The sequence below is a fragment of the Mastigoproctus giganteus genome, chromosome 4, assembly GCF_048544385.1.
Source record: "Mastigoproctus giganteus isolate SK-2022 chromosome 4, ASM4854438v1, whole genome shotgun sequence".
Taxonomy (NCBI): Eukaryota; Metazoa; Arthropoda; class Arachnida; order Uropygi; family Thelyphonidae; genus Mastigoproctus; species Mastigoproctus giganteus.
The window spans coordinates 131,653,722-131,679,871 of record NC_143578.1 but is presented as its reverse complement, the minus strand read 5'-3'; the positions used below and the strand labels follow the sequence as shown (position 1 = coordinate 131,679,871).

The 26,150-nt window shown below is 38.8% G+C and overlaps 1 protein-coding gene across 5 annotated transcripts in view; it reads left to right on the top strand.

Moving 5' to 3' along the window:
* The window catches only part of Pi3K21B (phosphatidylinositol 3-kinase regulatory subunit alpha), a 519,263-nt gene that overhangs the window by 160,439 nt on the left and 332,674 nt on the right, over nucleotides 1–26,150 (top strand). The gene's annotated exons all lie outside the window — the stretch shown is intronic.

Genomic DNA, 26,150 nt, shown 5'->3' with positions numbered 1-26,150 from the left:
TAATGATGCAAAGAAAGCAAGCTTATACAGCATCAGCCAAAAAAAAAAAAAAAAAACAACTCTTCCCATTTCAGTGATCCATTCATTCCAAACTTTTGTCTAGTTATGCCTTGAATTTATTTAAGCTATCAATTTCCACAACAATAGATGGAAGTTTGTTTAAGGATTCAACTACTGGCTGGCTAAAGGCAAACTTCTGCACATCAATTCTACAACTGTCTTTCCTCAGTTTGAATTTGTGCCCCCTCCCCCAGGTTTGTAATCTGAGCAAGAGGAAGAATCCCATCAGCATTGAGCCTGCTCAACCCATTCAAGGCCTTATACACCTCAATCAGATCACCGCACAGGTGCCTAGTCTCCAGCCACTGCAATTTGCAGAACTTAAGCCTCTCTTGGTAAGAGGATCCCTTCATTCCCCTCACCAATCTTGTTTCCCTTCTCTGTACACGCTCAAGTAAATCTACATCCTTCCTAAAATGAGTCCTCCAGACCTGTACGCAGTACTCAAGGCGTGGCCTGACCATTGCCTTATACAGAGGGACAATCACCTCCTTCTCCTGCTAGCAAAATTCCTATATATCATTGACAAAACCCCATGACCTGCCCTGGCAACCTGTCTGCATTGCTCAGAAAACTTCATATCTGACTGCACAGTTACTCCCAGGTCTTTTTCATTTTCTACCACCTTAAGTGTAGTACCAGACAGTTGGAACGTTTCTCTGGGGTTACTCTGGGGTCCCACTGTATCATCAGTTGGTCCTACTGTATAGAATCTAAAAAATCTCTGAGACCACTGTAGTCGCCTTTATGAAAGCAAAAACCCTTCCCTTTATTCCTGATGGTAGTTACATCTTTAAGTAAAACTCACATCAGTACACTGTGATCACTGCCTCCTAGTGGTTCCTTTATCCGTAAATTCTTAATGCATGAATAATCACTGCTGATAATCAGATCGAGTGTTACTCCCTTTTGAGCCTCTCTAATGTGCTGCTGTAGAAAACAATCATCCAATAAATCTACAAAAGCCTTGCTAGTGTCCAACCCACAAGTTCCAGTCTATATCTGGGAAGTTAAAATTCCCAATTATAAGACACTCTGATTTACTGGCCCACTATTTCTCGGTATAATTTTAATTGTTCATTGTACTCATCAGAGTCATTAGGCTTATAACAAACTCCTACCGTCATTTTTGTTTTCCCAGCACTTATATCACACCAAACTGACTGAACATTGCACTGTCCATCTATGTCAACTGGATGCACTTCCTTAGATTTTGTGTTTATTAACTAACAGCATAACCCCTCTTCCCGTCCTGTCCTTTTTGTGCACATTATACTCTGCAAATTCCAATTCTGCATCCCTTATATCTGAGTGACACCACATCTCTGATATCCCGACATATCATATTTGGATGTCTTAACCAGCATTTCAAATTCATCAAATTTATTTACTGTATTTAATTTGGTATTACTGCTACCCATATGCAGTACATTCCATTTGTCATTGTTAAAGTTCAACTGACAATTCTCAGCCCATCGGCTCATTTCTAGATCTTTTTGCAGTAGCTCACCCTGATTACTGTCATTAACCACCCTGTCAACCTCTGTATCATCTGTGAACTTTGACATTAAGCCTGATATGCCTTCATCAATATCATTAATAAATATTGAAAACAACAAGTCCAGCACTGAATCTTGTGGGAATCCACTTATAACATTAGTCCAAGAAAGAGCAGTGTGCACTGATAATAAATATTTATCTTTCCCCACTCAACCATCTCTTTATCCATAGCAGCAAATTGTCCTTAATGCCACATTGTTCCAGTTCATAAAGCAGTCTCTTATGTGCAACAGTATCAAAAGGCTTCCTGAAATCTAAATATATGATATCAAAATTTATTTTTGCATCCAGTTCCTTGGTCACTACATCATACGATCCAGTCATGTTGGTTAGCCAAGACTGCCCTTTAACCAATTCATGCTGTGATTGCAGTATAATTGCATTCCTGTCCAGATGGTCAGGATTTACTTCTTTAACCAGTGACTCCATTATGTTATGGTAAGTTAACAGATCTGTAATTTCTTATGTCACCTTTTGATCTCCTTTTATGAGTTGGGGATACATTTGCACATCTCCAGTCCATAGGGACCTTCCCTGAATCCAAGAATGCTCTCATAATTATAGCTAAAGCCTTGCTTGCCTCTCTTAATATGATTGGATAGATCCCATCGATCCCAGGTGCTTTTTTAAGTCCATGCTATTTAGCTGAAATATGGCACTATTCTGTGCTGACAGATAGTGCTGCCAGTGGTATTTCAATGTAGGGTGGATAAATTGGGACTATTAATAAAAATAATACCAACCATTGACACTGAACGCTGTGTTCAAAAATGTCTCACTGACTTTGTGGTCTTTGTTCAGCTCAAGCAAATTTGAAGTTGCACAGATGATTGTTATCTGTCTAACTTCAAATACTTTGCCATTATATCATTTACCTTTCTGTATGAGGTAAAATAAGTTTTGTGGTTGAATGAATATACTGCTAATGAAAAAATGTAAAACAGAGCAAGTCCTTAATATACAGTATGCCAGTCCTCGTATAACATGTGTTTACACTACATGAATTCGCCTTTGTGTTTACAAGAAATGGCAATCGAACTTGGAATCACCCCAACTGAATGCAACACAATAGGCATGAAGAGAAGATTCTGAAAATGTATTTATGTTTTTTATATCAGTGAAGGGGAAACACATTTCACCACAATAACGTAAAAACCCACACAATTCCACTAGCAGGAACGCAACTGGAAATTGTTTTTATTGTTTTATGGTAGTAACCCCCAGAAATGTGCTTTAGTGAAATGTGAGCTATTGAGGTGTTCATGGTGTGCCTCTGCCTTTACAGTGTTGTTTATTCAGTTGCTACACGCACGCAGCTTTGTTTATGTGTATCAAGCGTGCCTCCTCATTTTGTAATTGTGCTTTATTCCCTAAAAATGAGTAAAATACAGCCAGTCCCCGTATAACACGTGTTTACACTACACGAATTTGATCATACACGATTTATAAATAGGGGAACAATATTGTATATAACACGAACCTTTGTGTCTACAAGAAATGGCAGTCGAACGCGGAATCAGTCCAACCGAACGCAACACGATAGGAATGAAGAGAAGATTCTGAAAATGTATTTTTGTTTTTTATATCAGTGAAGGGAAACACATTTTACCATAATAAGGTAAAAACCCACACAATTCCAGCTATCGGTATTATCACAAATGACATTAGATCGAGTTTACTACCAGTTTATACCAGATTCCACTAGCAGAAATGCAACTGGAAATTGGTTTTATTGTTTTATGGTAGTAACCCCCAGAAATGTGCTTTAGTAAAATGTGAGGTATTAATAGTGTATCTCTGCCTTTACGGTGTTGTTTATTCAGTTGCTACACATGCCCAGCTTTGTTTATGTGTATCAAGCGTGCCTTCTCATTTTGTAATTGTGCTTTATTCCCTAAAAATCAGTAAAATACTTAAAAGGTGTGAAAAGGAAGCGTCCTGGTGAAGACACTACAGATTCAGAGAGAAAAAGAAAAGCAATATCGATAAACAGAGGCGGACTGGGTCAAAAATTCTTACCTGGGAAAATTTGCAGTGGCCTCATACTATGGTTTATGGCCAAAATCGCACCAGCCCACCCGGGTTTTCCCGGTAAGGCTTATGACCAGCCTGCCTCTGTCGATAGAGAAAAAATATGAAACTGTGAAACGCTTTGAGCGAAATGAAAGACCACGTGATATTGCACGTGCTACAAGCCTAAATGAGGCAACGCCGAGAATTAGAAAGAATGCAGAGAAAATAAAAACAACTTTCATAGTAGGAACAACTCAAAGTATAATTAAAATCCATTAGATTAAGACACAAAGAATTGGAAGAGATGGAACGGCTGTCATCTCTTTGGATAGAAAATAAAACAAAAAAAAAATTTGCTTACAATAGAAGCAAAAGCATTAGCAATATTTTATTACATAATAGTCGTAATAAAATACTTACCTATTTTATTATGATAATTTATTGTGTTTGGTAATGTTTTGGTTACAAATATGTGTTCAATCTTGGGTGGTCGGCACCTAACCCTATTTTTCCCATAGGGCCTCTTGTTTATATTGCACAAGGGTTTCTAGGAACACAACTATCGTGCTATAGGAGACTTGACCGTAATAAAATATCTCTCTTAGGATTTATTCTGTAATTACAACAGTGCTCCTCGAACTAACATCAAAAAGTCATTCCTTTATTTTATTTTATTTTTCTCCATTTTCTTCTATTTTCCCAATCTCCGTCTACCAGTCCTTTTCTATTCATAGCTGCTCTCACACCTTCTATCCACATCCTTCTTGGTCTTCCTCTCATTTTCCTTCTCCATGGCTCTTCTGGGCAATCTGTTGTCCTCCATTCCCTTCACATGGCCAAAAACCACTCCAATCTTTTCTTCTATATTTTATCAATGATGGTTTTTTGGACGTTCATTGTATTCCTTATCACATCATTTCTAACCTTTTTTGTCCTAGACTTTCTTGCCGATCTTCACCAGAAATCCATCTCAACAGCCAATAGTTTATTTTTTTGACTTTCATTTAAAGTCTAAGTCTCACATCTATATAGTAAAACACTTTGTAATATTGCATTATATATTTGATGCTTAGTTTTGTTAATAATATTTTTATTCCATAGCACATAATTGAGCATTCCTATGACCTTTCTACCTGCACCCAGTCTTCTCTCAATTTCCTGCATTTCCAGTCTTCTCTCAATAATTGCACCCAAGTATTTAAATTACTTACAGTTTCCACCTGTATTCCATCTAAATCCAGAACATCCTCACTTCGATTCATGTACTCTGTCTTATTAAAATTTACGGTCAGTTCCCATGTTTTATATTCTTCTAGTAACTTTCTGCCCATGTAATTTGCATCATTATCATCTTGTGCTACCACGACTTGGTTGTCTACAAACAAATAAAATATACTATTTATAAAATAAATATATACTGCATTGGCTATTAGTATATCAGATGATAAAAAATGTATATTTTACTACATGTAGAAGACATATTGAGTAGTATTTTCAACATCAACATGAAATTCTATAATAAGTGGCAACCCAAAATAAAAATACTAGGATCAGCTGCTTGATTTTGTTTTATTACTTATTTATGCAATAAGTGGCATTCAGAAATGGCTGAATAGTAATTCAGAATATTAAAATTTAAATTAGGTTAAAGAGCGCTGAGTCTGAGTAATCAGGTGTGAGGTGCATAAGTACACGTGCGTTGAGTGACCGGGGTTCGAGTCCGTAGCATATGAGGTAAAACAGGATTTACAATGAAATCTATATGCTTATATCGGTAAAGTGTAATTGTTCTGCAAAAACCAACTCTTCTACTTGCACTTTTGCAATGGTGTAACTATTAGTAACCCTCGGTATACCCCCCCCTTTCCATCTCCCAAAGGCCTGAAATACTGCACCTTGTTTATTGAAGATGTTGGTTCACACCCAAGGGCCTGAAAGACTGCACCTAGTTTATTGAAGATGTTGGTGCACACCCGCTCAAGTTGATACCCAAGTGTGAACCAATATGAACAGGAGTCAAGGCATTCACATTACACAGGTGGAATGCCTCCCATCTCTGCCACCAGGCAATACTGAGTGGTAGATGACTTTCGTCATCCAGTGTAATTCCATCACTTTGCTCATTGGAGGCTTGCAGTAGAGAAACCCATTTTTAGTTTCCAGTGCAAAGGTCTGGAAAGTACCATCTCTTCTATTATGTAGTATAAGTACGATTTTGAGATTATGATAGGCTGATTGGTAAGATCCAGTATCAAATCAAATAGTTTTTGCATGCTGGCTGCTAGTTAGTCCACTGGACTTAGCCTATTGGTAAACTGTTAAGGAGGCATCCACATCAGCTTGTGACTAGAGAAAGTCCAAGTAGTTTGTATATGGGGGGGGGTGTATTGTTGAGGCTACATTATGTTAAAGAGCTATGCCGTACCCAAAAATTTCATTAATTCATATGCTTCTCTCCTCTACTTTACCTATTGAATTTACTTTGTCTCTTGACCTACATTATCTACTGAATGCATCACAAATATTCAAATTAATAGAACTAACTTAATGAAAGATCTAAACCTCCCAAAAAATTCCTCATTAATTTCACAAATATGTGGTCTCAGTTTCCATCTCGGTGATGTCCATTTCCACCTACACTGTGGCATGCTCCACTTTTTCTGAAAAAATCCCAGTTATCAGTTGATTATACCACCACTCATCTCAGTTTTTTTTTTCTCTGTGATTCCTTTATGATTCAATCTATGATTTCCTTTGCTTCAAAGGTGGTACTTGTTTATTTATCTAGAAATAAAAACTCATCCCTATGTGATGCTATATTGGCTTCATAAATGAATTTTGAAATTGTAGAAATTCATTATAATTGTATTACATACAACTTAAATATAATTGCATTAGGGATACACTAGTGTGCCAGGGCCGCTCAGAAAACAAGTTTTATATTACATGAGGAGAAGGGGGGTTCTCCATGGTTGTGTTGGTGGTTTTACTGCTTATTTGTTTGGAGAGATCTGAGTTTGAGTTGACAACTGGAGGAATTTCTAAAGGTCTTGTCAATCAAAGCTATAGTTAGTCAATCTTGAGGTGGAAGGAGTAGCCCCCCCCCTGAGTTATTCTGGATTTTTTGGCCTACACAACATGCAAATTGTCCTTGAATATACACTTGTACAGACATAATATGAAACAGAACAGTATGATCTAAGTTGCTGATGCTCCTAAAAACAATTAACAGTATGATGGGAGGAGGAACAAATGCATTGTGAAATTGCAAGTTTCTGCTTGTCTTGATGTGCACATAAAAGCAGCAGTGTTGGGGGAAGGGGCTTGTCTGAAAAATTCTCAGTTCATCTTGTACAAATGTCCAGAAATTCATTAACTCTTGTATCTCAGAAAACTTGTGGTAAAAGCCAAAATTAGCTCAGGTTATTGATTCATGTATTTTCACTTGTTGATTTGTGTTGTGCAGGGTAATTAGTTGCAGTTATCTTTAATAACAGATATTGAAATTTTTAGTTTGCTTGTTATTTGTGTTTAAAATCATTAGTTAAACTCAGAATTTAAACTGATGGCCAGTGATTTGAGGAGACCTTCCTGGATCCAGACATAATGGTCCATCACATCCTAGCTCCCAGTGCCACAGCAAGTGTGTACCTGTTTACAAACATTATGCATGTTAACCAAGCCCCATGATACAAAAAATATAATGCTGTCATTAGCATATCATCTTCAGATATTTATTTATTTTTCTCTTATGAAATATATATTTAATTGGATGGTTAAAGGTTGCTTTATTGACACTACAAACTACAATTAAAATGCATTATATCAACCTAATCAAAACTGCTTGATTAAAAAAACTCTAAGATCCCAATCAAAGATTATCAATGAGTTTCTTATTTTTAATCACAAATAGCAATCAGGTCACAAAGGAGGTTAAAATGCCAGAAGGTTATCAAATTGTAGCAGGGTGCTTTAATGATTTTGTAATAACTGAGAACAAAGTGGAGGAGAAATTGTTGAAGTTAAACATAAGAAAGGCACCTGGGGTGGATGGGATCTATCCAGTTATATTAAAGGAGGCGGCAAAGGAAGTAAGCAAACCCTTAGCCATAATTATGAGAGCATCCTTGGACTCAGGGGAGGTCCCCACGGACTGGAGATGTGCAAATGTATCTCCAATTCACAAAGGGGGATCGAAGGGTGACACGAGTAATTATAGACCAGTTAGTTTAATTTCTGTTCCGGGTAAAATAATGGAGTCACTGGTTAAAGATGTATTGCAGAATCATCTAGACAAGACTGCAGCAATAATTCAGACATAGCATGGGTTTGTTAAGGGAAAGTCTTGTCCGACAAATTTGATTGGTTATTATGATGTGGTTACATCATAATAACCAATCAAATTTTGCATCCAGTTCCTTTGTGGTTACAAAGGAACTGGATGCAAAAAATAATTTTCATATATCATATACTTGGACTTCAGGAAAGCTTTTGACACTGTTGCGCATGGAAGACTACTGTGCAAATTGGAGCAGAATGATATTAAGGGTAATTTGCTACAATGGATAAAAGGATGGTTGAGTGGGAGAAGACAGAGGGTGGTAATCAATGGGTGCTGTTCTTCGTGGACTAATGTTATTAGTGGAGTCCCACAGGGTTCGGTGTCGGGTCCAATGTTGTTTTATATATTTATCAATGATATTGATGAAGGTATATGAGGCTTAGTGTCAAAGTTTGAAGATGATACAAAGGTTGGCAGGGTGTTAATGATAGTAATGACATTGTGCTACTGCAACAGGATCTAGAAAATTTGGGCAGATGAGCTGAGAAGTGGCAACTGAAGTTTAACCTTGACAAATACAAAGTCCTGTATATGGTTAGAAGTAACCCCAGAGAAACGTACGAACTGTGTGGTACTCACTTAAGGTGGTAGAAAATGAAAAAGACCTGGGAGTAATTGTGCAGTCAGATATGAAGTTTTCTGAGCAATGCAGACAGGCTGCCAGGGCAGGTCATGGGGTTTTTGTCAATGATATATAGATATTTTGCTAGCAGGGAAAAGGCACCTCTGTATAAGGCAATTGTCAGGCCACGCCTTGAGTACCGCTTACAGGTCTGGAGGCCTCATTTTAAGAAGGATGTAGATTTGCTTGAGCGTGTACAGAGAAGGGCAACAAAATTGGTGAGGGGAATGAAGGGATCCTCTTACCAAGAGAGGCTTAAGTTCTGCAAATTGCAGTGGCTGGAGACTTAGCTCCTGCAAGGAGATCTGATTGCGGTGTATAAGGCCTTGAATGGATTGAGCGTGCTGAATTCTGATGGGATTCTTCCACTTGTTCAGATTAAGAACCTAAGGGGGCATAAATTCAAATTAAGGAAAGACAGATGTAGAATAGATGTGCGGAAATTTGCTTTCAGCCAGCGGGTTGTTAATTACTGGAACAAACTTCCATTTGTCGTTGTGGAAGTTGAGAGGTTAAATAAATTTAAGGAGGAACTGGACAAACATTCAGAGAGAATTGTTTTGTAATTTTTTTTTTTTTGGCTGATGCTGCATAAGCTCATACACTTTCTTTCTTGCATCGCATGCCACCACTACTACTACTACAATTCTGCAACAAATAATCTTACCATGGTCAAAGTTTGTAAAAAATTTTATTCCATCCTTTGAAATCTCAGAGCATTCATGGAGGTGGGGGGGGGGACTGTGTAATGTGTTGGCTGGCCTGCTCAGATGTGGACCATCCAACATATTTTGTAGGCAACTGTGGAGAATACAAATCTGTCTTTATTTTAATTTTTTTTTTATATACCCCAAATTACAAAAAGTATTAAAACCTAAAGTACTTAGTACAGTGCATGAATTGAAGGAGATGGGCAGGTAAGGGATGGCTAATTGGAAAAATAACAAATGTAAATTTTTTACCGATCTTGATAGACTATCAGATATCCACCTGTCCACCATTATATTCTAATTAGCAATAAAGACAGAGATTTGTATTTTCCACAGTTGCCTGCAAAATTTCCAGTAGAATGTTCACTACCTCCTGACATATAGGAGGGAGTATATGATGAGAGCCTTGTCGATCAATTCGGCCCTGCAGGGATTGTGCAAGGCTCAAGGGGTAGAATTATTTTCAGCCTGGACTGTACTTGTTAACTGGAGAGATTGCTTCTACAGGGATGGGATACACTTAAATAGAAAGGGTGCAAGAATTTTTGCTGATGCTGTCGAGGCAATGTTAGGAGGGTCGGAAAACTGCTAGTTGCGGGGGATACAAGGACTAATAAATTAACAGTAGCCACTGGCAGAGGTGGAAGTGATTCTTGCCTGATTCTTTTTCAGGCTTCTGCTCATTTCTATTGAAATGAGCAGAAGCCTGAAAAACAAGATGCAGGATATTTCAGAGACTGCTGGGAGTCATTGCGGTACAAGTAAACACATGGGTTGTGTTAGGGTAGCTAGGAATAGAAACAGGTGCATGTATACCTGCGTGTACACCAATGCTATGAGTTTGGTAAATAAATTTGATGAATTTGAGGTATTGCTCGAAACATCAAAGGCAGATATTGTTGGGATATCAGAGACGTGGTGTCACACAGATATAAGGAATGCGGAACTGGAATTTGGGATATACAATATGTATAGAAAGGAGAGACAGGACAGGAGGGGAGGAGGGGTTATGCTATTAGTTAAGAAACACATAAAATCCAAGGAAGTGAAGCCAGTCGACATCGATGGACAGGGCAGTGTCGAGCCAGTTTGGTGTGACATAAGCATAGGGAAATCAAAATTGAGAGTAGGAGTGTGCTATAGGCCTAATGACTCTGATGAGTATAATAAGATATTGTACAGGGAAATAGAGTGGGCCAGTAAATCAGAGAGCCTTATAATGGGGGATTTTAATTTCCCAGATCTTGACTGGAATTTGTGGGTTGATCACTCACACACTAGCAAGGCTTTTGTGGATTTATTGGATGATTGTTTTCTACATCAGCATGTTCGTGCAGCAAAAAGAGGGAGCAATACTCTTGATCTGATTATCAGTAGTGATTCTTCATGCATTAAGAATCTGCAGATAAATGAACCACTAGGTGGCAGTGATCACAGTGTGTTGAAGTGGATTTACTCAAGGAGGTAACTACCATCAGAGGTAAAGGGAAGGGTTTTTGTTTTCGTAAAGGCGACTATGATGGTCTGAGACAGTATTTAAATTCTATACAGTGGGACCAACTGATGATGTTACCAACAGCAAACTCAAAATGGGAAGCATTCAAGGAACTAATCTTGGAAGCTACCAGGCTTTACATACCAACTAAGAAATATTGTTCAAGGTTTAGGCCTAAATGGTTGTCAGATGAACTAATGAGACATGTGGCAGAGAAGAAAAATGCATGGAATACATACAAATTAATGGGTGACATGGACGCCTATGATAGATATAAGCTTGTCTGTAACCAAGTCACAAAGGAGATTAGGCAGGCAAAGGCAGACTACGAAAAATCCTTGGCAAAGGATGCAAAGAAAAACAGAAAAGAGTTCTTTACCTATTTAACTCAAGAAGGAAAGGAATGAATCAGATTGGTCCACTGGATATTGATGGTTCAACAGTTGAGGATCCTGCTCAGGTGGCTAACAATCTAAACGAGTATTTTGCATCTACATTCACGCATGAGGAGTTATTCAGGAAGGAGAATGACATAGGTAAAGTAAACATTGGCAGTGAGCTAGATGATTTTGTAATAACTGAGAGGAAAGTGGAGGAGAGATTGTTGAGGATAAACATAAAAAAGGCACCTGGGGTGGATGGGATCTATCCAGTTATATTAAAGGAGGCAGCAAAGGAAGTAAGCAAACCCCTAGCCATAATTACGAGAGCTTCTTTGGACTCAGGGGAGGTACCCATAGACTGGAGATGTGCAAATGTAACCCCAATTCACAAAGGAGGATCAAAGGCTGACACAAGTAATTATAGACCTGTTAGTTTAACTTCTGTTCCAGGTAAATTAATGGAGGCACTGGTTAAAGAAGCACTGCAGGATCATCTAGACAAGAATTCAGTTATAGCTCAGATGCAGCATGGTTTTTTTAAGGGCAGGTCTTGCCTGACCAATTTGATTGGATACTATGATGTAGTCACAAAAGAACTGGATGCAGGGAATAACTTTGATATTATATATATGGATCTTAGAAAGGCTTTTGATACTGTTGCACATGGAAGACTGCTGCACAAATTGGAGCAGTGTGGCATTGGAGGCAAATTGCTGCTATGGATAAGGGGATGGTTGAGTGGCAGAAGACAGAGAGTGGTAATCAATGGACACTGCTCAACGTGGACTAATGTTATTAGTGGAGTTCCTCAGGATTCAGTGTTGGGTCCGTTGTTGTTTTCGGTGTTTATGAATGATATTGATGATGGTATATCAAGTTTAATGTCCAAGTTTGCAGATGATACAAAGGTTGGCAGGGTTGTTAAGGACACTACTGATGCTATGCTGCTGCAACAGGATCTGGAAAGGTTGAACAGATGGACTGACTGAGAGGTGGCAAATGAAGTTTAACATTGACAAATGTAAAGTACTACATATGGGAAACAGTAACCACAGAGCAACGTATCAACTCTGCGGTACTACACTGACAGTGGTGGAGAATGAAAAGGACCTGGGGGTAATTGTGCAGGCAGATATGAAGTTCTCTGAGCAGTGCAGACGAGCTGCAAGAGTAGCTCATGGTGTCTTGTCAATGATATACAGGAATTTTTCTAGCAGGGATAAGGAGGTGATTATTCCCTTGTATAAGGCAATGGTTAGGCCACATCTTGAGTACTGTATACAGGTCTGGAGGCCTCATTTCAAGAAGGATGTAGAGCTGCTGGAACGGGTACAGAGAAGGGCAACAAGATTAGTGAATGGAACAAAGGGTTGCTCTTACGAAGAAAGGCTTAAGTTTTGCAAATTACAGAGTCTGGCGACTAGGCACCGGCGAGGTGATCTGATAGAGGTGTATAAGGCTTTGAATGGTTTGAGCATGCTCAATGCCAATGGGATTCTTCATCTTGCTCAGAATAATCACCTCAGAGGGCATAAATTCAAATTGAGGAAGGACGGGTGTTGGATAGATGTGCGGAAATTTGCCTTTGGCCAGCGGGTGGTTGGTTGGTGGAACCGACTTCCATCACTTGTTGTTGAAGTTGATAGCCTAAACAAATTTAAGGTTCAACTGGACAGGTATTTCGAACGAACGGAGGGGTGAAATGGGAGTGGTGTGTTTTTGTTTTTTTTTTTTTTGGCTGATGCTGAATAAGCTTGCTTTCTTGCATCATATGCCTCTACTAATGCTAATATTGTGTCCTTCAAATCTGAAAGAGTTGTTGTACATCCTTAAAGTTGTTATTGTACATTCTTAAAACATTTTAATACAGTTATTCTTGAACAAGGAGGCCTTGAGACATTTTTCTATCTTATAATTGAGTCATGAAATGCAGACATTATAGGGATAGCAGAAACATGGTTGTCACTGAGACATAAGTAATACCAAATTTGAATATAGGGAGTACAATATATACAGGAAGGATAGGAGGGGTGGGGAGCTGTGCTCTTAATTAAGAAGCATATGAAATCTAAGGCAGTACATCCAGACATGGGTGACCAGTGCAATGTTGACTCAGTTTGGGGTGACATAAACACTGGGAAAATAAGAATAAGCATGTGTTATAGGTCTAATGTTAGTGATGAGTATACCAAACAGCTATACAGAGAAATAGAGTGGGCAAGGAATAATGGGGGATTTTAAATTTCCAAATACTGACTGGAATTTGTGAGTTGGTCATTCTTCAAACATTAAGAATCTGCAGGTAAAAGACTCACTGAGTGGTAGTTATCACAGTGTACTAATGTACACTGAATGAATGTACACTTAGAAGAATGCAAGCAGCCTTCCTGTGTAGCATTTTTTGTACAGCCATAATAAACTTGCTGGTCCACAAGAGAATAGATATGATAGCATATGCAGGTGACTCTTGATCAAAATAAAGTGGACTGATAAAATAAGAGTAAAATACAGAAAAGAATGTATCAGAAATACGGCATTACATAACAGTATTTGATTTGCAAGTTACCCCAAAAGAAAAATGGCCATCATGGTCTTTTCACTTAAACCCACACCAATGTAAGGTGGTAGATGACTTTCATCAACCAGTGAAATACCACCACTTTGCTTATTGGAGGCTTGAAGTGGTGAAACCCATGTTTAGTCTCTAGAGTAAAGTTTCTGGCATCCCCCTCCCCCCATACTTCTCCTTCAACCCATGCATGGTACTAAGTACTATAGGTTTTGATACCTTTCGTGTTTGGGGTTTTCATAAAAAAGAAAAAAAAGTAGTTGGAAGCAAAGATAGAGTGGGAGTAATCTACAGGCCAGGTGATTGTGAAGATTATGATAGGAGCATCTACATGCAAATGGAATGGGCAAGTAAGCATGAATGTCTTATTATTGGTTATTTTAATTTGCCTCTAAATGATCTATATATAAAAGAATATTTTGCTTTTTCATGTGCACACTTTTTGCTATCCACAAGGCAGGGCTAACTGCAAAGTTAGCCCTGCCTTGCCTCAAAGTGATTGGCAGGTCTGTCTCAAAGATGCTTTTACAAACTCTTAAATTTTTTACAGCCTTTAAATTTTTCTATATATAAAAGAATATTGATAGTGCTTTTAATTTTTAGTTTATAATCTACATGTCTTAAGGCAAATATTCAATTTTTTCAAAAGTTTCTTCAGCTATTAGCAGTGTTGTTAATAATGGCAGTAATAGAAAAAAGTAAGACCGACTGAAGATCGGATCAGAAAGGCTGAGAAGAAAAGAAAAGATCTTGAGTATGAAACGGCACTTAAAAATCCTGAGATCGAAGAAAAAGCGATTATTGAAAAATATGAAAATAATAAATTAAAGGCTTTACAAGAAAGGGAAGGTATGAAAAATGAAAGACTACTTTCATATCACAAGGTTACGTGTAGTGGAAATAAGGAAGAAATGTTTGGTTTGTGAGCACGTCACAGGTGACAGAACTAGATCGAAAGCATATATTCCACTGATTCATATGTATTCAACGAAGGAGAATATAACTTTATTTTTCAATGAACACAGTTTTCTGTGAAATTGGCTTTTAGTATGACAATAAACAAAAGTCAAGGTCAAACATTATCTAAGGTTGATAATGTTGATTTATCATCACCATGTTTTTTGCATGGACAATTGAAGGCAGCTAAAAATCTCATTGTATTAACGGAAAATGGATCAATAATGCTGAAGAGTTGGTTGTGTGGGGTTCCCCCTACTAAAAAAAATTAAAATATAAAAACATGTAATTCAGGTTCATGTGACACAAGACAGAAGGGAGCGAAGCGACCTTCTGACTTGTTGGAGCAAATGAAAAGAAAACTCTATATGGGGGACAAAATTTTTAAATCAGCTAGATGACTGTTATTTGTATCAACATGTCAGGGAAGTACTAGTGGAAAAAAATTCTAGATCTAATCACCAACCAGGCAATATAATAGGGCTGACAGTACATGAACCGGTAGTAGGAAGTGATCACGGAGTTCTACAGTGGACGATGAAGGGAGAGGTAGCAGTAGTTAAAGGCAACGAATGGATTATAATTTCAGGAGAGGAACTTATGATGGCTTAAGTTGCTACTTGGCCTCTGTTAACTGGGTAGATATCTCACAGAGAGCGAATACAATTGAATTATGTTATACCTTTAAAACATTAATCACAGAAGCTTTGAATGCATATATACCATTAAAAAATTCGGCATGTGGAGGATTCCAAGTTGGATGCATAATGAAGTTGTCAGATTACTTGAGCAGAAAAAGACAGTATGGAGAAGTTATAGAGCAATAAAAAGTACTGAAGCCTATAACAGCTACAAATGATCTGTAATAGTGCCACAGAAAAGATCAGGCTGGCAAAGAGTGGGGATAAGTAATTTTTCGCATATGCAAAGAAGAGACAGACAAATCAGATTGGACCCTTATGTAATGGACGTTCGATAGTATTAGATACCTCATCTGATGTTGCAGATGAACTAAATAGTTACTTTGCATCGATATTTAAAGAAGAAAACTCTTTGTCTAGTATCACTGGACTCAGTGAGAGATCCCGTTGGATTGGGAAAGTGCTGGTGTATCTCCGATACATAAAAGTGGTTCTAAGAGTGTAGGGGTAAATTACCGACTGGTCAGTCTAACTTCATTAGTAGGGAAAAATATGGAGGCAATGATCAAGTGGAATTCAGCTTTATGTGGATAGAAATGGAATTTTGAAGCATACACAGTATGTTTGTAAAGGGAAAATCATGTTTAACAAATCTGGTTAGCTCTTATGACAGGGTCACTTGTGAGCTTGTTTTAGGGAATACTTTCGACGTTGTTTATTTGGATTTCATCAAAGCATTTGACTCGGTCCCACTTGAAAGGTTACAGTTACGGTTGGAATCACAGGGAAAATCCCTAAGTGGATAGCAGGATGGCTTCAGGGCAGGAGGCAGAGGGGGTTGTAATAAATGGCTATTCTTCAGATTATTACTATTAGTCATAAATGTACAAGGAAGCCTGAGGCTTATGCTGCTCCAGCCAAAAATAAATATCTGAATTACTCTGAGAGAGAGAGAGAGAGCAACATTCAGAAGTAGAAGTGAACCAATAAAGAGAAGAATGATGATATCCAGCTCAGGACCCTGAGTGTGCCAAGCCCATACTCAATGTGAGCCCCTGGGGTTGATTGCGTTAATGTGTGAAGTGGGGTTCGCCAAGGACCAGTATTGGGACCACTGTTGTTTTTGATTTTCTTAAATGACATCGATGAAGGGATAGAGGGTGTGGCATCTAAATTTGCAGATGATGTAAAGATCAGTAGAGTAGTTAATGATCACCACCAAGCAGAGCTCCTTCAGAGGGATGGTCAGAAAAGTGGCAGCTATGCTTTAATTCAGCAAAATGCAAGATCTTACACCTGGAGAACAGTAATCCAAAAATAACTTATAAACTTGGTAGAGTTGAACAACTAAAGTCAGTAGTGGAAGAAAGGGTTATGTTATTATTATGTTATTTGGTTTTTTTAGGAGCATTAGCAACTAAGGCCATATTGCTCCGGGGATACGCGATGGTCATTCTCTGACCTTTCCGCATCCTCCGTATTTGGTGGTCACGGACTCGAACCCCCATCTAATCAAGAAGCGTGTGCTGTGCATTGCTGCTCCTACCCACCTGGCTACGGAGGTGCCGTAAGAAAGGGACTTTAGAGTTACTATACAGTGAGATACGAAGTTCTCTGAGCATTGTAGACAGATTGCAAGAAGGCCCATTGTGTTCTATCGAAGTTTTATTGAACATATGCTAGTAGGTCCTTGAGGTTGTCACAGACATTCCCTCAGATATACCAGACAAGCTGTACTTGCAGCTGCATTATAGCTTTAGTTGCCAATGTGCCAATAAAACCCAACAACCAACTAACCTGTGAGTCTAAAACGCTGATGGAACTGATATTCGGGTAACACTCAAGTCAAGTGGACCCAATTTCGGCGAAGTCCGGATGGTCTGTGACAGCCAAATCCTCTGCTTCCACCTTCACGATGGTGGGACTGTTAGTAATCCTGGGTATAACCTCCATGCACAAGTACATGGTGGGTGACCATCCAGGTGTGAACTAACATAAGCAGGGGTAGAGGTGTGGTGCCCACACCACATGGAGGAACGCCACCCCTCTATGTTACCAGGCAGTACTAGGTGGTAGATGACTCTCATCAACCAGTGCAATACCACCACTTTGCTTATTGGAGGCTTGAAGTGGTAGAACCAATGTTTAGTCTCTAGAGCTAGGTTCCGGTCAACCCTTCCCCATCTCTTCCATCATGCAGTATGATTGATGACTTTTGAGGTTATGATGAACATTGTGGTGAGATCCAATATTCCTTTCATTTCGAGGGTACAGCTCTAAAACGGTGTTCACAGTCCGGCCGCTAGTTAGTACACCGGACCGAACATATTGGTAACTCTCTAGGAGGCTTCCGGATCAGCTAGTGTATAATCTTGCTATCTCTACTCTGCCAGATAGTGACTGGAGGGAGTCCGAGTAGTGTGTATGCGGGGAGCATTGTCCAGGCCACGTTATGTCAAGGATCTGGGTATATTCTGACCATGTGTACGCCATATCCAAAAATTTCATTACTTCATACAGCATGTCCCACCCACTTTTTCTTACTATTGAATACACCATGAATTGTCAAACTAATAGAGCAAGCTTATCTGCGAAAAGATCTAAACCTCCCAAGCACTTCCTAATTCATTTCACAAATATACGTGGTCTCAATTCTAATCTCAACGATGTCCATTTCCACTTGCAGTCTGCCAAACCCCATATACTTTTTCTGACAGAGTCTCAGTTATCGGTTGATTCAACTACTGCTCATCTCAGATACCCAAATTATTCGCTGTATGATTCTTTTTGCCTCAAAGGTGGTACTTGTGCATATGTCCATTCTGATATTCCCTGTCAGAGACTTGGCAATTTGGAATCTCCTCTCTTTGATCTTCTCTGGCGTAAAATCTCTCTACCTCATTGTGTCAAGTTCATCTGTTGTCTCTACCGTTCTCCCAACTCCACTGATCACTTGGAGCTCTTTGACTTCCTCTCTTTGCAACTTGACTTTCTCCAGTCCAACTTTCCTAACAGTGATTTTAATGTTCACAACTCCAGCTGGCTTCTGTTTTCTAGTCACACCGACCCATCAAGTCGAGATGCTGAGGCTTTTGCAATTACTAATGATCTTGCACAGATTGTTCATTTACCTACAAGAATACCGGACAATCCTAATCATACAGCCAATACGCTTTATTTTTTTCTCACAAACAACCCTTCTAAGTACACAGGCGAAGTGAGAGGTCCTTTAGGCACTTCATATCACAACTTGGTGATTGTCTCCTCTCCAATGGAACCTTTATCTCATGGCTATTTCCAACCTCGTGTTGTTTGGCATTACAAGAATGCAAAATGGGATGACCTGCGAAATTTTCTTTTCTTCTTTTCCTTGGTTGGATTACTGTTTCAAAAGTTCTGATGTCAACGTTTGCTCTGATCGTGTCAGTGAAATTATTCTTGCAGGAATGGAATCCTTTATCCCACACTCCACTTTAAAATCTCATCCTTTATCTAAACCTTGGTTTTCCAATAAATGTGCTAAGGCTGTTCAAGAGAAGAATGTTGCATATTGTGATTGGCTTGTTTCTAAATCTTCAGTTTCATTTTCTGCCTACACCAAAGCCTCCAACAATTGTAAAGCAGTTATTAACCAGTCCAAACTAGAGTTTGAACAGCCTAAGAGTAGAAAACTTGCTTCTTGCCCTAATGGTAGCTGAGCATTCTGGTCTCTTGCCAAAGTTATTGGCCGCAACTTTTCTGCTCCCACCTCTGTCCAAACCAGATGGTTCTGTTGTCACTTCAGCCAAGGATAAAGCTGACCTGCTAGCATCCCATTTTTCTTCCAGCTCATGTATTAATGATCTTGGTAAAACACCTCCCACTATTCCCAACGCGCTCCATTCAATGCCTCCTGTGGTCTTCCGTCAAAAGGATGTCAGAAGGATTTTGACAAATCTTGATGCTAAGAAATCTCCAGGTCTCGATGATATTTCTCCACTTGTTCTCAAAACCTGTGCTCCTGAACTTACTCCTATTCTTTGCCACCTTGTTTCACTTTCTTATTCCAAAGGTGTTTTTCCTTCTGCTTGGAAATTTGCTCATATCCATTGCCAACAGTTCCTAAAAAGGGTGACAAATCCCTCCCATCCAATTATCATCCCATTGCAATCACTTCTACTCTTTCTAAAGTAATGGAGAAATCAATTAACCACCAACTCTTAAAGTACCTAGAAACCTTCCGTCTGGTCAACGATCGCCAGTATGGATTCCGTCAGTGTCGATCCACTGGTGATATTCTGACTTATGTTACCCATTTATGGACTAATTCAATGGAAAAGTTTGGTGAAACACAAGCAGTTGCTCATGACATCTCAAAGGCTTTCGATCGTGTTTGGCATAAAGGTCTTCTAAATATGCTTCCACCTTATGGTTTGCCAACTGTTTTTAGTAATTGGTTATCCAGTTTTCTCTCTAATTGCTCACTGAGGGTGATGGTAGATGGCTCTCTGTCTTCTAACTTCTCCACTAATGCCGGTGTCCCCCCCAAGGTTCAGTTCTTTCCCCCACTCTTTTCCTCTTGTATATTAATGACCTTCTTCCATTGACTGGAAATCCTATCCATAGTTTTGCCAATGATAGTACATTGCATTCCACTTTCCATTTTGAGAAACCTTCTCCTGCTCAATCAGCTTCAACTTCTCAAAAATCTGCTACCAATTCCTTAAATGCCGATCTTCAGGTAATTCTCCAGGAGGCAAAGACAACTTAGTTGATTTCAACCCTTCTAAAACTCAGTCTTGTCTTATATCTCGCAAAAAGGATTCTTTTGCTCGTATGCTTATCTTCAGTGACACTCTGATTTCTAGGCAAATTGATATATCTCTTTTGGGGATTACCCTGACTTCTAATCTCTCTCTTGGCACAAGCACATTACAAATATTGCTGCTTCTTCATCTAAAAAACTTGGTTTTCTCTTTCGCTCTCAGCGTTACTCTTCTTCCAAACAGCTGCTCACTCTGTATAAATTGCAAATCTGCCCTGCCATGGAATATTGTTCCCACATCTGGTGTGGTGCCCCCAAAACCTCTCTCGGGCTTCTTGATTCCATTCAGAAGAGGGCAGTTAGGTTAATTAATGACTCATCTCTAAAGAGTCTCTGCACTCGCTGTCTCATAGACGTACTGTTTCTGCTGCATGCCTCTTCTGCAGATACTTCCATGGGCACTGTTCTTCTGAATTAGCTTCTATAATTCCTGCTCTCTTTCAGAACAGTCCAAACAAGTGCCGCCACCAGCCAACATCCATTTACTGTCCAACTTCAAACTCACAGAACCAACTTTTCATCTTCCTCATTTATTCATTCAACTGCCGTTTTCTGGAACAACCTTCCTTCATACGTATTTCCTGAAAATTAGTCTACAGAAGTTCAAGTCCAATGTCAACAAATATCTTCTTTCGTCTTCTCAACCTCCAACCCAAGCACAGTACTAAGTACTATAGGTTCTAACACCTCTCGTGTTTGGGGTTTACATAAAAAAAAAAAAAAGTAGAGATAAGGGCGTTATAATCCCACTATATAAGGCTGTTTTTTAAACCACACTTGAAGTAGTGTTCAAGTGTTGTCTAAAAAAAAAAAAAGCACCTAAAAAGACATCAAGCTCCTTGAAAAGGTCCAAAGATGAGTAAGTCCATTAGTGAGATCGACAACCTGTTGCAGATCCATATGAGGAAAGACTGAATATTTTAGGTGCACAGCTTGGAAACTAGGCACATTTGAGGAGACTTCACTGAGTTGTTTAAGGCTCTGAATGGCAGTAGTAATAGTAGTAGAGGCAAGTGATTCAAGAAAGCAAACTTATGTAGCTCAGCCAAATAAATAAATAAACATTTCACACATCCCTCTAAAAGTTTGTCCAGTTTCTCCTTGAATTTATTTAAGCTATCAACTTCCACAATGACAGATGGAACTTTGTTCTGGCAGTCAACTACCTGCTGGCTAAAGGCAAATTTCCACACATCTATTCTACGACTGTCTTTCCTCAGTTTGAATTTATTTGTTCTCAGGTTTGTAATCTGAGCAAGAGGAAGAATCACATCAGAATTTAACCTGCTCAATCCATTCAAGGCCATATACACCTCAATGAGATCACCTCACAGGTGCCTAGTCTGGGGGTGCTGCATAATTTGCAAAACTTAAGCCTTTCTTGATAAGAGGACCCCTTCATTCCCCCACCAATCTTGTTGCCCTTCTCTGTACTCACACACGGAACTCTAACATCCTAAAATAAGGCCTCCAGACCTGCATGCAGCACTCAAGGTGTGACCTCACCATTGCTTATATCAATGGATAATCACCTTTTCCCTGCTAGCAAAATTTCTGTATATCATTGACAATACCCCATGACCTTTTCTGGCAGCCAGTCTGCACTGCTCAGAAAACTTAATATATGACTGCGCAATTACTCCCAGGTATTTTTCATTTTCTATCACGCTAAGTGTAATACCACACATTAGTTATGTTTCTCTGGGGTTACTCCTCATTTACAAAATACAAAACAACAATGGGCCTAACACTTAGGGACTCCACTAATAACATTAGTCCACAGAGTCCATTGATTACCACTCTGTCTTCTTCCACTCAACCATCCTTTTATCCATTGTAGCAGCTTGCCCTTAATACTGTACTGCTCCAATTTGTACAGTAGCCTTCCATGCACAACTGTATCAGAAGCTTTCCTGAATCCAAGTATATGATATCAAAATAATTTTTTGCATCCAGTTCCTTTGTAACCACATCATAGTATCCAGTCAAATATGTCAGACAAGACTTTCCCATAACAAATCCATGCTGTCTGAATTATTACTGCAGTCTTGTCTAGATGATCCTGCAATGCCTCTTTAATCAGTGACTCCATTATTTTACCCAGAACAGAAGTTAAACTAACAGGTCTGTAATTTATTTGTGTCACCCTTTGATCCCCATTTGTGAATTGGGGATAAATTTGCACGTCTCCAGACCGTGGGGATGTGCAAATCCCATAAGTCCAAGGATGCCCTCATAATCATGGCTGAGAGCCTGCTTTCTTCCTTTAATATAACTGGAAAGATCCCATCCATCCCAGATGCCTTTCTTACATTTAACTCCAACAATTTTTACTCTATTTTATTATAGTCAAATGAATGAGAATGATATTTTCATGGTTATAAATGATTCTAGAACTAGGGCCATACATTCAGGTTATCGTGGTAGATGTTTAGATGTAGACGCCGAGTTATAAATTACTGAAATAAGTTACCTACATGGGTACTTAAAGTGACAGTTTGGGGAAATTCAAAGGTCTGCTGCCTAGTTACCTACAAGAGGATGGAAATGCATAGGTTGTCTGTTTCCTTTTCTTTTATTATTTATTTTATTTAATTTTTTGTATTATTCATTAAGATTATTCCTAAATATGATACCACATGAAATTAATAATATAGTTTATTAAGCTATTCGCTTAAACTACTATATATTAAGGTAACATGTCAGATATTTTACTCTATTATATTTAGGAGGAATAATCTTAATGGAAAACAACCACGTAATGCCCTTCCCTAACTATATTTATTATTATTATTATTTTGCTTCTTTTTTTTTTTTTTTGGCTGGTGCAGCATAAGTCTTAGGTTTCATTGCTGCACCATATGGCCATTACTAATACTAATATTAAAATAGTAATGGGTGAATTTTTCTGAGATTACAGATCAGAGACCAGTCTGAAGACATTTTGAAAACAGACTATAGATAAAATTTTATTTATATGATTTGTGGTTACTATTCTTGGCTTCAATTATTATTATGCTATATCTCATTGTTATTTGAACACAATAATATTAAAATAGTAATGGGTGAATTCTTCTGAGATTATAGATCAAATGCATGTGTACAATTAGAGGCCAATCTTCAGACTGGCATCTAATTTTACACATGCATTTGATCTGTAAGCAATTAAAATTTTAATTGCTGTAAGCACTTTAAGACTTTAAGCAGTTAAAATCCTTAATGGTAACTTAAAAGGAAAAATCATAAAAATATTGATTACTGTAAACTTGTAGAAAACAATGTCAAAATCAACTTGTGTTAAATGAGATCTTCTATGCACATGAGCCCTCCTAGAGCTTTTCATATTTTCTGCTTTTCATTGCTTGTATTAGAATTGAAAAATTATATGTTCTGATTGCCAGTGTCTCTATACCCAATGCACCTATTTGTTTAGTAAAAGAAGAGATGTGGGGGGCTGTAATTAGAAGAAGTGCTATCGAAAGAGTTTTTTTATCTCAAGCAGAAAAGTGAACTGGCATTATACACTTTAATCCTAACTGATGTTTGCAATATGAAGTGGGTGGGGGGGGGGGGGCATTATTTCCATAATGATGCCATAGCTGCCAGTCAATAGAGAATCAATTTTTTGACTTGGCACTTCTCCTTTTTACCATCATAATGTGGTTATTGGTAGTTTTTCTTTTTCGTTTTTTTCTTTTCTTTTTTCTTTTTTCAAAAAAAAAAGCAGGTTGGGGGAAGCAAAAGAAGTTAGAATTGGAATTTTTAAAAACTCTGCAAATTTCTTATTTTTGTTCTGTTTGAACAGCCAGTTTGAACTGGCTGTTCAAACACATGATCCATAGGCCATATTTGTTAATTTATCCATGACAAAAAGGTAAAGTTTATTCTGCAAGTTTTTATTTCCAATACAATGCGCACCTACAGCCCAGGGTCATATAAATTGATGGAGAATAAGCCAGTAAGAATCGAGTGCGGAGACAATAGATATATAATGAACATAAAAAAAATTGGTGGATGATCAACTTGTCAATAGTATTATATCATGACATTTGCAAAAGACTTTTACCAAAAGTGTTTTATAACTGCACTAAAAAGCTTTAGTGCAGTTATTTGTGCTATCAAGGTGATTTGTGTGCTTATATGATTCAATGAATATACGAATGTTACAATTTCAAATATGGAATACAATCATAGCAATCACAGCAAAGAAATTTATTCATTGGCATGATGAATAATGGTACATTGTGAACTGCTGTGACTAGCTAACTTTCTATTAAGAATTCCTAAAATGAAATGTGTTTGCTTATGGAAGTCAAAGTCTGCTGTTCCAAAACAGAATTCTCATTTAGCAAGTTGCTAACTGAGTTTTTGGAAGTGTTAAATTGAATATTATGACATTGTTTAATGCACTTACATCATTACTGCACCATTTCTAAGTTATTTGGCCTTTCATTGGTGGGCTGGCAGCTATCTAGTTGTGACTTATTTACACACTATAAGAGATGCCAAAAGGTGTACACTGAATGTACAGAAATCATGGGATACCTACCTAGTAACGGGTAGGCCCACCTTTCACCCGGATAAGGGCAGTCACATGGCGAGGCATTGAGTCCACTAGTTCACGAAATCGTTCCACAGATATTTCCATCCATGCTTGCTGAACCACTATCCATAATTCCATCACATTCCTGGGTAGAGGATCCAAAGCTTGAATGGACCTGTCATCGCATCCCAAAGATGCTCTATAGGATTCATGTCTGGCGAATGGGGAGACCATGCCATGGTGGTAAAATCTGCGGAATGCTCTTCGAACCATCATCCAGTCACCAGAACTCTATGGGGAGGCGAATTGACCCGCTGGAAACATTGTGCTGTGGGTGCACAACGACCATGAAGGGATGCAGATGGTTTGCAAGGATGGACACATAACCTGGACAGTTCAAAGATACATCCAGATGTACCAGAGGTCCCATCATGTGCTAGTTTAACATGCCCCAGACTATTATCAACTCTCCACCTGCCTGAACAGTTCCTTGTTGACATTGTTTGTTTGTTATTTGGTTTTTAGGAGCATTAGCAACTAAGGCCATATTGCTCCGGGGATATGCGGTGGTCATTCCCTGATCTTTCCGCATCCTCCATATTTGGTGGTCACGGGCTCGAACCCCAGTCTAATCAAGAAGCGTTTGTTACGCACTGCTGCTCCTGCCCACCTGGCTACAGAAGCCCTTGTTGACATGCCGGGGTGCATAGTTTCGTCTGGTTTCTACCAGATATACTCTCCTATCCGATTGAAATAACTGGAAACGGGACTTTTTGGACCAGGAGGCCCGTCTACAACCATCCAAGGTCCAGAGCCGATGTTCTTTTGCCCAGTTGAAGCTTAGAGTTCTGTGTCTTGATGTTAGCAATGGGACTCCACAATAGAGTGACCCATGCATTGTGCACCCACTGTCATCCCTCTTTCAAAGTAAGTTGGTTAACTCACACCCTTTATCCATACTGACATTGAATTACTGTCTGCGTGAATGCAATGTATCTATATACCTGCCAAGTGGTGGGTTTGTCCACTAGTGAAAGGGGTGGCAACGTTGTTGTGCCCAGGAATACAGGTATCCCATGAATTAACACTGTTGCGCATGGAAGACTATTGTACAGATTGGAGCAGAATGGTATTAAGGGTACGTTGCTACAATGGATAAAAGGATGGTAGAGTGGGAGAAGACAGAGGGTGGTAATCAATGGGTACTGCTCTTCATGGACTAATGTTATTAGTGGAGTCCCACAGGGTTCGGCATTGGGTCCACTGCTGTTTTGTATATTTATCAATGATATTGATGAAGGTATATCAGGCTTAGTGTCGAAGTTTGCAAATGATACAAAGGTTGGCAGGGTTGTTAATGACAGTAATGGCAGTGTGCTACTGCAACAGGATCTAGAAAATTTGGGCAGATGGGCTAAGAAGTGGCAACTGAAGTTTAACCTTGACAAATG